The sequence below is a fragment of the Schistocerca piceifrons genome, chromosome 6, assembly GCF_021461385.2.
Source record: "Schistocerca piceifrons isolate TAMUIC-IGC-003096 chromosome 6, iqSchPice1.1, whole genome shotgun sequence".
Lineage (NCBI taxonomy): Eukaryota > Metazoa > Arthropoda > Insecta > Orthoptera > Acrididae > Schistocerca > Schistocerca piceifrons.
In genome coordinates this window covers 278,879,768-278,891,797 of record NC_060143.1, presented here as the reverse complement: position 1 = coordinate 278,891,797, position 12,030 = coordinate 278,879,768, and the positions used below count along the sequence as shown (strand labels likewise).

At 40.9% G+C, this 12,030-nt stretch overlaps 1 long non-coding RNA gene across 1 annotated transcript in view; it reads right to left on the bottom strand.

The window, feature by feature from the left end:
• Positions 1 to 11,771, bottom strand: part of LOC124803058 — a 44,585-nt gene extending 32,814 nt beyond the window's left edge. The window contains exons 1-2 of the long non-coding RNA XR_007017191.1: positions 11,695 to 11,771; positions 1,670 to 1,750 (exon numbers count right to left, since the gene is read on the bottom strand). This is a non-coding gene — a long non-coding RNA (uncharacterized LOC124803058). The remainder of the gene's footprint in view (positions 1 to 1,669; positions 1,751 to 11,694) is intronic.
• Between the last annotated feature and the right edge of the window lie 259 nt (positions 11,772 to 12,030).

Genomic DNA, 12,030 nt, shown 5'->3' with positions numbered 1-12,030 from the left:
GATTTCGGAAATTCATGGATCTGATTTTCGACTTAATGAAGTTCACTGTTTTGACAACTATCTTCGTGACATGATCCATTCTGAGGGACTTGGCACATAAATTCTCTTGATGAATAATGCAGTGAAAATTTAGCAACAACTTATTGCCAACTTTGCAGACCCCGTTTTTAATCAACTGAACTAAACCTTCGTGTTTCCCAGCCATTGCTGAAGCACCAACCGTTGTTAGCTCTGACAGGTTGTTAAGTTTTAACTAAAAGCTACTTCATGTCGATATTGGTGCTTCCAACAAACCTAGTGACTTGGTGGTATCGTTAAGTGGATACAATGCCGCTAATTCTTCTGATTAATTAAAATGGTCATCAACATCTCTGACATAAATCGCCACTTGGGCGCTATCCGCCATATCTGTGCATTCATCCAAAGCAAGTTAATAAAATATTAACTCGGATACATGTATTTTTAAATTATCTTCAGTTTGTCTTCCAATATTGTCCACAAGTTTAAAAATGGTTCAAATGGCTCAGAGCACTATGGGACTTAACATCTGAGGTCATCAGTCCCCTAGAACTTAGAACTACTTAAACCTAACTAACCTAAGGACATCACACACATCCATGCCCGAGGCAGGATTCGAACCTGCGACCGTAGCGGTCGTGCGGTTGGAGACTGAAGCGCCTAGAACCGCTCGGCCACAAGTTTAGTAATAGTTTGACAAGACAGGCTAATTTTTCAGAAATCCTTTTCTTTTCTTGACACACAATTTCGACAACGAAGCATCCCTTAACCACTTCTCCATCTGAATGTGGCTTTAATCTTTTTGCCAGTATCGGAGCTAGCACGTAACTCTTTGAGCAGAAAGTTTCCTTTTTAAGTTGTTTACCTGGTCTTGTAGAAATTGTTCTTTGTGCTTTGCCTCGCAATGGCGATTGATGTTGTAAGTTGTACTTAAAACCCGAAAAATATAATGTGGTCAAACTGTTGTGAGTCTGATACCCAGAATGCCTTAAGTAGATATGGGCCTTAACAAAGAATTTTCATTGTTAGGCGCCATCCTAGAAAAATCTTTAACATTTTTCTTTTAGCTCATCTACGAGACGTGCCGTTGTTTAGGACAATTAACTTTATTTCAGATCCCACGAGACCGGACGCAGCTACTAATAATTTAACAATTTTATTTACAGATTTTCTTTATATCACGAGATAACATCCCAGGCTGAAAAGGTCTGGTCACAGGATTCCAGTTCCATGATAGGATTTCATTTTTAGATGCTACTCTTGCTATCTTATAGTGGGGAATCAAGACGAAACCACGATGAGTTACATATTACAGTAGTGTTCATCGAACCGACTTAGCAAATATTCTCTGCTGCAATAAGCACATCCGTAGTGTTGGGAAATAAGAAAAGGACAATTAATTATCGACGATTACGTAACTACCCTGAGGAGTGAGCTAGTTACTGAGTGCTTATACACGTCGGGCTAAATTAAACAACATATTACACTGTTAATAATATTCCTACATTAGTTATTTCTCTTTTATGCTGAGCCATTGCATTAATGTGTGTTTCTTTTTTTATATAAGTCACGGCTCATATTTTATTTTATTACATTACCTACACTAATAGTCACAAAATAATACTTTTTTATTTTATTACATTACACAGACCTGCCTGGCCTGCCCTTCGGCCCGCGGCAACACTCGGCTCCTTCAGAACGTAACAATGCCGCGTCATTCATCGAAGCATTCCTGTAGGGGCAACATTCTGCTGAGCGATGTGTTCCTTGATGGAATATTTTTTCACATGCACTTCCAGTGTTTGTCACCTTACACAAACACACACATAAATAATTTCTTTAATGATGTTGCAACCATTGGACTGCAACAATTTTTATTTTATTGTTATACAGTTCAGATTTCACTGTATTTCATACCAGTCTGATATCTTTTGATATATAAATAAGTTAATGTAGTTGAAAATGGCCTAGGGCCGAACTCTGGGTCGTATAACAATAAAATAAAAATTACCACCGTCAAACGGCGGTAACATCATTGAAAAAATTACCATAACTATGGTTCCAGCCAAAATAAAAATTACAATCAGAAAATGCTCAAATGTGTGTGAAATTTTATGAGACTTAACTACTAAGGTCATCAGTCCCTAAGCTTACACACTACTTAACCTAAATTATCCTAAGGACAAACACACACACCCATGCCCGAGGAGGACACGAACCTCCGCCGGGGCCAGCCTAAGAATTACACACAATCAGATTTTCAACATTAAGAAGGTAAAGCAAATTGCAGAAATGTTACGTGTAAAATATTGAATAAGGACGTTACCTCTGTTTCTCCTGTTGGAGAACAGAAATCCCAAAATCATCGTCATCTGACTTGTCATCTGTTGCCACGAACCACACACAGTCTTCGGTATCTTCACTGCTGCTGTCCTCATCGCCGGATAAAGAAATTACAATGTTATGAACAGATTCTTCTCTTACACCTTCTTCTACGTTTGACCCTGTAATCTCTTTCCCTTGGTTCACGACGTTCTTCCAATTTTCTGGCATTATTCGTGTGACAGCCTCATTTACCAGCCCCTCAGTGTCTCGCAATGTAAAGGTTTTGTTTCGCTTCACAACAAGTAGCCTACTTTTATTTGAACCCAGCTGAGTTCAGTTGCGTTGTAATTGCAGTGGTACGGTGGAAGATGTATAACTTTGTGGCCATGGTTCTCTGCTAATGTATCAACCACATAATGTGTCCCTGTGGCTTGTATCGTTTCACTAATTCCATAAGTTCCACTTTCCGCGTATTCTGTTCAAAGCCTATTTTATTATCTTTCAAACAGCTGACTATTTCGTCTCTCCTTGCAGCAGCCGTTGGTGCTTTATTTAATTGTACAGAATGGTACAACGCATTACAAAAACACTACCAGAACTGACGTTTGGTAGCAAACGAGTAATGAATCAGTCTTTGAATGTATCTGCATTCATCTCCTTGTGGCAGTCGACAGTTTTTTTTTTTTTTTAAATTGAAACATCATCATAGCACTGGGCACAAAACTGTTCATAGAGCCAGCATGAACTATAATTCGTTGCCTCCCTTACCAATTGGCACACTAATATTTACGTGGTATGTGTTGTATGTCCATGCAACGGAACGTACATGACGCACGTTGACCCATGTTTCGTCAATCCATGTTAAATCTTCCAGATTCACTGGTAGCAACTCTCGCAGCAAACGACATCTCCATTCTACAATGTATCCGAGTTCCATTAATACCTTTCATCCTGTGAACTTTTTCCAACAGAAGCCAATTTTTTTCAAAACAGGTACTCCACATCAGCGACGTCGGTAGTCATTAGACATTGTGAGAGTTCCACACTCTTAAACATCCCTAGGTCCACTGTTTCTGATGTGATAGTGAATTGGAAACTTGAAGGGACACATACAGCACAAAAGCATACAGGCCGACCTTGCCTGTTGACTGACAGAGACCGCCGACAGTTGAAGAGGGTCGTAACGTGTCATAGGCAGACATCTTTCCAGACCATCACACAGGAATACCAAACTGCACGAGGATCCACTGCAAGTACTATGACACTTAGGCGAGAGGTGAGAAAACTTGGATATCATGGTCCAGCAGCTGCTCATAAGCTACACATCACACCGGTAAATGCAACCGACGCCTCGCTTGGTGTAAAGAGCGTAAACATTGGACGATTGAATAGTGGAAAAACGTTGTGTGGAGTGACAAATCACGGTACACAGTGTGGCAATCCGATGGAAGGGCGTGAGTATGGCGAATGCCTGGTGAACGTCATCTGCCAGAGTGTGTGGTGCCAACAGTAAAATTCGGAGGTGATGGTGTTATGGTGTGGCCGTGTTTTTCGTGGAGGGGGCTTTGCACCCCTTGTTATTTTGCGTGGCACTATCATAGCACAGGACTACATTGATGTTTTAAGCACCTTCTTGCTTCCCACTGTTGAAGAGCAATTCAGAGATGGTGACTGCATCTTTCAACATGATCGAGCACCTGTTCATAATGCATGACCTTTGGGATGTTTTGGAATGTCGATTCCGTGCCAGGTCTCACCAACCTACATCGATACCTCTCCTCACTGCAGCACTCGGTGAAGAATGGGCTGCCATTCCCCAAGAAACCTTCCAGCACCTGACTGAAAGTATGCCTGCAATAGTGGAAGTTGTTCAAGGCTAAGGGTGGGCCAACACCATACTGAATTCCAGGATTACCGATGGAGGGCACCACGAACTTTTAAGTTAGGCCTGTTTTCAGCCAGGTGTCTGGATTCTTTTGATCACATAGTGTACTTGTCGTTCTGCCTGTGAACAAACCAATGTCCGACAGTGATGCCATCAACTTTTAAAGTGTCGGATGCTCCTTCCTGAGTAGTACACGTATATGTCGCCTGATAGCACTTTCATGGAAGTTATCTGTTTCAGTCACACGACACGATCTCTTCCTTGACTTTCCAGGCGTCACAATAAGAGGGCTTGCGGCTGAATTGGCAGCCTCTTAATCATTTGTGACTCCTTTCACTGTCGCTGTCGAGATGTTCAATGCTTCTGCCACTCTGTCAACCACTTTACTCACTGATATCAAAGGCCCACCATTGTCCCTTTCCCCTTCAAAGTAAACACGCAATGTGTGTATAAATTCACGTGCTTGGGATTTCAGCGGAGCTCCTTTCTTAAAAGCCATTTTCTCTGAACTACAGGCAGCCGTTTTCCACATACTCACACTTGTCCACTTACACACACGGCATGAAACTCACAGAAGTAGCGGAATGGACACGCATACACACAAACCAGAACATAGCACGTGGTGGAACTGACTGAAAGCAGCGGTCGCCCAGCACTATGGCAACAATGAGGCGTTGCCATGGTAAAGTAAACAAAAGCTCACGATCTGATTGGCCGTCTTGGATCCGCAAAGCACCTGCGCCAAGGCTGCGTCAACTGTCAGAGCTCTTCTCTCGCCGTATGGAGTACAGTTGACGCCATGGCGGCAAGTTTGCGCCTTGAATCGAAACAAATATTTTTTTACCTTAAGTCAGAAACTGACAAAGAACCCACACGGTAATCAGAGTTCAGTAATTTTTTATTAAGTGAAGTTCAGAGTTAAATATCAGTTACCTAAAGTAGTTCGATGCAACTCTCAAAAGTTTCCTACACAATTCTATTGTAAAGTTCCCGATATTGTTTGACACCATAAAGCAAGTTGACTGTTTTAATGGGCGGTATGGCTCTGTAGTAGATGGATGGACTTCGATTCCCAGTTGTGGTAAATTTTTAAACAACGGTTCATGTTCCATGGGCATTAAGTGTAGGATACAGGAATACGGAAAAAAAATTAATATGAAATGTTTATCTTTCTTTTAAATAACCTTATATATAAAGCATTGGTTCAAAAAATGGTTCAAATGGCTCTGAGCACTACGAGACTTAACTTCTGAGATCATCAGTCCCCTAAAACATAGAACTACTTAAACCTAACGAACCGAAGGACAGCACACACATCCATACCCGAGGCAGGATTCGAACCTGCGACCGTAGCGGTCGCGCGGTTCCAGACTGTAGCGCCTAGAACCGCTTGGCCACCCCGGCCGGCAAGCATCGGTGATTAGGGATTTATCTGCAATGAAAATTGTACTTTTACTTGTGATATGTAATTAGAACTAAGAACACACGCATTTTTCATAAAAATGGCAATTAGACATGTGTCAATTAGTTTATATTTATATGACATAGGTATTCTAACTGAACGGAAAAAACTAAAAAAGTAATGACTGAAAGTAGACTCAAACCAGCAATTAAGTCCTGAGATGTTTTTTTTCAGTCTTTATGTATTTAACTCCTCGCGGAAACGCTTGTAGAGCATGCAACCATGTTTAAAAATATATATCAACTATGCACCTGTGTTTAAAAATACAACCCACCTGGGAATCGAACCATTGCTCTTCACTTCAAAGTCTAGCGTTGTACCAACAGCGCTACACTGCTCGTCGAGTTCTGGGTCTTTCATTTCAGTATTACACACACTTGGGAAACTTCATAGTCTGTTCTCTCGAGAATTTTTGGGAGTAGTATTCAACTGTTTCTCAAGGGAGACATTGTATGTCCTATGCCGCTAATGTTAAATTATCAAATTTTGTGACCCATTATCTTGGAAACTTTTGAAGACACCAACTTACCATTTTCCATGATTATTGAATGCACCTTTCTAGTTACACTGAACTAGAAATATTACTCAAATTGTATTGTGAGGCATGTTATTTTTTTTTCAAACTCTCAGTTTTTTGACAGAATTTTGTAAATAAATGAACATAGAAACAAAACAACTCAGGATATTTTAATTATTCTAGATCCATATGTGTTGAATCTAACACTTGGCATGCTGTGAAAATTTCGTGTCTCTACCATCAGTACTTTTTTAAGAAAACAGGTCATTTATTGCAAAAAATGTAGTTCAGAGATATTGAGGTTTAAAACTTTTTTATTAAAATTCTTATACAGACTTACATTTCTGCATCTTTTATGCACTTCAGTGTCATAACAGCCCAGTGCTTGCCTCCTCCTTTTCTTTCTTGCTTCTTTTGTCATTTGTTGAACAGGTAACTCTGCTTCACGTATACGAAGCTCATGTCCTTTAGCTGTGTTCTGTCCAAATTTTTCCCCCTAACTTCTCCAGAACCTGAAGTCTTTCATAGTTCTTACCATTAAAGTTATTACAGCATCAGACACTACTAACTTTAGGCCGTGTCCTACGTGAGCGACAGAAGCGAGCGGCAGCTTCAGCCGACAAAACAACCACAGGTGTAGTTACGGAGGTGTCCTATGTGAGCGACATCTGTGTTGCTGCCTGTCTCCCGCTACAACTGGCGACGTTTGAATTGAAACGTGTTTGAATCTTGTCGCTGCGGCACGCGTGACACAGAGCGACAGCCACGCACGTGTCTTCTCGGCAAATCAGTGGAGTGGACTCGACGGCAGCTATGAATTACTTAACATCCGATTTTAAGAAAAATATTCGGTGAAAAAATTTGATTCTTCCGTAACCTATAGCTTGATATCCTTAAATGATAATTTTCGTTATTCGTCATAGTTACTGTGGCTGCACGAAATTGAGTACATGGCTGCACGAAATTTTTAAGAATTTGCAGAGGTAAAATCACATTGTGTAGACTTTCCGTATAGTTCATTTAAGTCCATACATTATTGCGTATGAAATGTAACCAATACTTCTAAATTGTATTTAAAGCTGAGACCGGAATGATATCTCTCTCCATTCTTGAGATTTTGGTTGTTATATCCGCAGACGGGTCGCTCGCGTCGCGTCCGAACTTTTCCTGCGCTTCGGGACTCAAGTAGTCGTAAAAATCGTCGTATCTCATAAAAGGTTCAAGATATCGAAACGATGATTTTTGGAAATGACAGCACGCAGAAAGGACTATTTTATCATATGATTAACACTCGATGCGTTTTTTTAAACGCGTGAGCAGAGCGAAAACAAGACTCTCTGTAACTTACACCATGAGGTTTTATCCAAATTTTCAAAGGCAAACAAAGGGAGAGAAACAGGTAAACGGGGTATCAAAGTGACCAGCATGAGGTCTAGTTTGGCATGAAAATATTTAACTGCTTGAAAGTAATCAGGGTAATGAACGCAAGTTAATTAATAAGCTGAGGAAAAATTGAAATATTTCACGGAAAGCTGCTTTAAATGAAGTGTCAAAAATGTCGTCTGTTCAAGACCTAGCTATTTTGCACACAAAAAGATACATTGGTGCGGTATTTAAATGTCAAAAAGGCTTCCTTCGAATCAAGTACGTCACGAAGGCAAACGAGGAGTCAGTAAGATAATGCTTTCTGAATGAAACTTGAAATTAAAAAATGGAAGAAATCACTCAAATATTTTATGAAATTATTTGTGTAAAAGAAATAAGTAGATCAGAGAAACGTTCTACGTGCCATTGAAAGATGCTCGAAATCATGAACGGAAAATGAGGTGCACCAAACGTTTCACTAATATTTTTTATTTCATATTTTAGACAAATCATTACACAAAACGTTCGGCTTTCTTTTCAAAAATTTTGTAAGCTTTACTTTTACAGACTATTTAGAGTAACTGAAACTCTTGTTCTTAACACTGACTGCTGATGAATTACGTTCGCAACGTGAAATATCTGTAAAATTTCATGGTTCATTGTAATTTATTAGGAATTAAATGTCTGTGATATACTGGGATAGGTGTGAAGACAAGTTCTTTGGCAAGACCTTAAAAATATACTTAACGATGCAGTGTAAACAGTATACACAAAACTTAGTATATAGATTCGTAATTGAGTCAGTAAAAATATAGCAATTGCCAGAAATCGAACTCAGGACCTTTTCTTCACATGTATTCACGAATTGTATAGATGACCACTACACCACAGCTACATATTTTACATGGATTTCATTCTTTGTACTTACGTTTGTATTTACTGTAGTTAGTCATGTAATAGTCATTCCCCAAGTACATCAGAGTGAGTGTTTTGTACCAGTGTAATAAATAAACTATGTGAAATCCATCCCTAAATAACTTGTTCCGAAATAAATAAAGTACACTCCTTCCTCTCTCCAGCAGCCCATCACAGGCTGTGTCATTTTCCCGCCATTTCCCTCCCCCTCCCCCCAGACCGCCATCTTGGATTACATCACAGAAAGGACGACAGTGCCCTTCGGTGGTGGTACTGCGTACTAGGTCAGTTGGACTCCAGATCTCGTGGTGAACACACTGGATGGATGTATTGCCTCTAATTGGTTAAAGACTGCCTGCAAAATAAAGACTTACATCCATCCTATCCAGCACAGGCTGAGTGCTTTTCCCACTAATTCCAAGGAAGATGTGGCAATCGAACAACTTAGGTTAGTGTAGGTAGCCCAAGTGACATATCTTCCCACCATTTTCTTAGGTTAGTGGAAGTAGCCCAAGTGCCATTTCTTCCCCACCTAAATTTGATCTTCCTGCCATTTTCTGAGGGAGGGGGAGGTACAAAGGGAAAGGAGCGTGTTTACCAGAGGTGAATGGGTTAATTAATTTATCAATTTAATTAAGTAGTCAATCCAATCAAATTTATAAGAGTGAGAGGGGCCATTCTAATCACTCAGACCTGATACGGTACTTGTAGCAGCGAGGGGGAGGGGGAGGAGTGAGGGAACAACTGGTTCAGTATCTGTCAATCAAAAGGAAGGATCCTTTTAGCAGAGCAATAGGTTATGTACCTGTCAGTCAAAGGAGAACAATAGGTTAAGTACCTGTCAATCAAAGGAGAACAATAGGTTTACCCCTGAGTACATACTTGCCCCTGGTGTAGGCAACCCACACTAACAAACTGCGCTCATACGAAGTTTGTACCACTACTCATGCAAATGCTAAAAATGCATTTGATGTACGGTAGCTCTTCAATTCATCGAACATAGTTCCAATAGACACTTCGTGGATTAGGAAATGGCGGGACATAGTGGCAAAAATCAAATTGTCGTCTGCTAAGCAAAAGGGCATTACACGATTTTTTCGTTCTGCTAAGACTAGAAATTTTTTTGCGTTGTGATTTCTCACGTTTTAAACAGTGCAAATCAATTAAGCTGTCAGTGCACTATTGTAATAAGGTATGCACAGATGTAATACTTTCATTGAATATCAGGAATCTGGTAAAACATCAAATCTCCAACATAACTGTGGCTGGAAAAAGATTCTGCAAGAACGGGCCCAACGACGGCTGAAGAGAATCGCTCATCGTGACAGAAGGGCAACCCTTCCGCAAATTATTGCAGATTTCAGTGCTGGGCCATTAACAAGTGTTAGTGTGCGACCCATTCAACATAACATCATCGATATGGGCTTTCGGACTCGAAGGACCATTAGTGTACCCTTGACACAGAGTTTTACGCTTCGCCTGGGCCCGTCAACACTGACATTGGCCTGTTGACGACTAGAAACATGTTGCCTGGTCGGACGAGTCTCGTTTCAAATTGTATCGAGGGGATGGACGTGTATGGGTATGGAGACAACCTAACGAATCCATGGACCCTGCTTGTCAGCAGGGGAATACTCAAGCTGATGGAGGATCTGTAACGGTATGGGGGTGTGTGCAGTTGGAGTGGTATGGGACCCCTGATACGTCTAGATACGACTCTGACGTGTGACACGTACGTAAGCATACTGCCTGATCACCTGCATCCATTCATGTCCATTGTGTATTCCGACGGACTTGGGCAATTCCAGCAGGACAGTGCGACACCCCACACGTCCAGAATTGCTACAGAATGGTTTCAGGAACACTCTTCTGTATTTAAACACTTCCGCTGGCCACCAAACTCCCCAGACATGAACATTATTGAGCGTATCTGGGATGCCTTGCAACGTGCTGTTCAGAAGAGATGTCCACCCTCTTGTACTCTTACAGATTTATGGACGGCGCTGAATGACTCATGGTGTCAGTCCCTCCAGCACTACTTCAGACATTAGTCGAGTCCATGCCACGTCGTGTTGCGCCACTTGTGCGTGTTTGCGGAGGCCCTACACGGTATTAAGCAGGTGTACCCATGTCTTTGGGTCTTCAGTGTATATCCACCACAAAACACACCTACACCTGACGAAACAAAATGATTTGCAAAAAATGTCGTAAAATGTCTCACTCCTCACTATCAGTACAATTGGAAATTAAATGTCAATTACTTACGCAGTTTCACACAGTCGAGCCAGGATCGCATGTTTTACCCTTTTCAACATACGTCAATTTCTGGGATTCTATTGAAGTTTTTGTGTTTAATTATTCGTCAGTATCATTTATTCCATATTTTAAGCATTGATTGCGCCTTAGAGTGCGCTGTTGGTTTTAAGTATACTGAAATTTAAAAAGTCCGCTTAATGGTGGATCAAATGGCGGTCAGCGATAATCCTTTTCGCCTCTGCGGCAGTTGTGCTAAATTTCTGGAAAATCTCAAATAAGTGGCAAATGGAGGTTATTATCTAACAAATGAGTACATGTACGACCGGTATTGCTTTACGGTGTATTTCGATACATAACCACGATCATTTACCACAACACCGATCTGTAAGTCCAGATAAGAACAATCACTTTTATAACAAATCAAACGAAATTAGTTTGATACGATATACGAGCAACAAGATCAAAATAAAGATTAACGAAGCGATGCTAACTGTGAGTTGTTATTTATAAACTATTTACATGTGTGTGCTTGCTTGCATCTACATCCCTTTCATTGTCCACCATATAATTTAATATTGGACATTTACACAAAACGTCCCTACAGCATAGTTTGTTCATTTTTGTACGTTTAAAAACGTTTGTTAATTTTTAATATAACTTTTTCTGTACATTATGTACGATTTATTGAATTCACTACCCAAGGTGGTAACGTACTGTATTTCGAAAGTGGCAGGAAAGTTGGGATAGGTGTATTCGTTCCCAGAGGAACTGCTTTGAAGGTGGTGTTCCAGAAAAAGATCTTGGTAAGACTTAATAACTGTACTTAATATATTTCGGAAACTCTCGTAGTTTTGCTCTGTAAATGATATTCACTGTTAACCCTAGTGTAAAGTATTAAAAAAACGAGCATAGGAATAAAAAAAAGTAACTGTCGTCACGGCGAAGACTTACTTCCGTTTGTTCCAGTGATCAAGGACACGGGTGAACACTCTTGACGGTGTCGCGAACTGCGGCGTACCGGGCTTGGCCAACTTGTGGGCTGCTGGCCGGCGCAGTTTGGAGCTACAGGCAACGCAACGGATCGCCTGCCTACCCTCCCCCCCCCCCCCCCCTTCCCCTCTGGCAGCTTGTACAACTAGTTACTGTTCTGCTGGTCGCCTGGTCTTATGGCGTAGGGTGTGGCGTCGAAGAACAGGTTATCCCAGACAAACGCGCCCGTTTTGCCCTAAACAGCACTCTGTGCGACAAGGCTTTTAGCACTCAGAATGTTTTAATGGTCATGAGAAG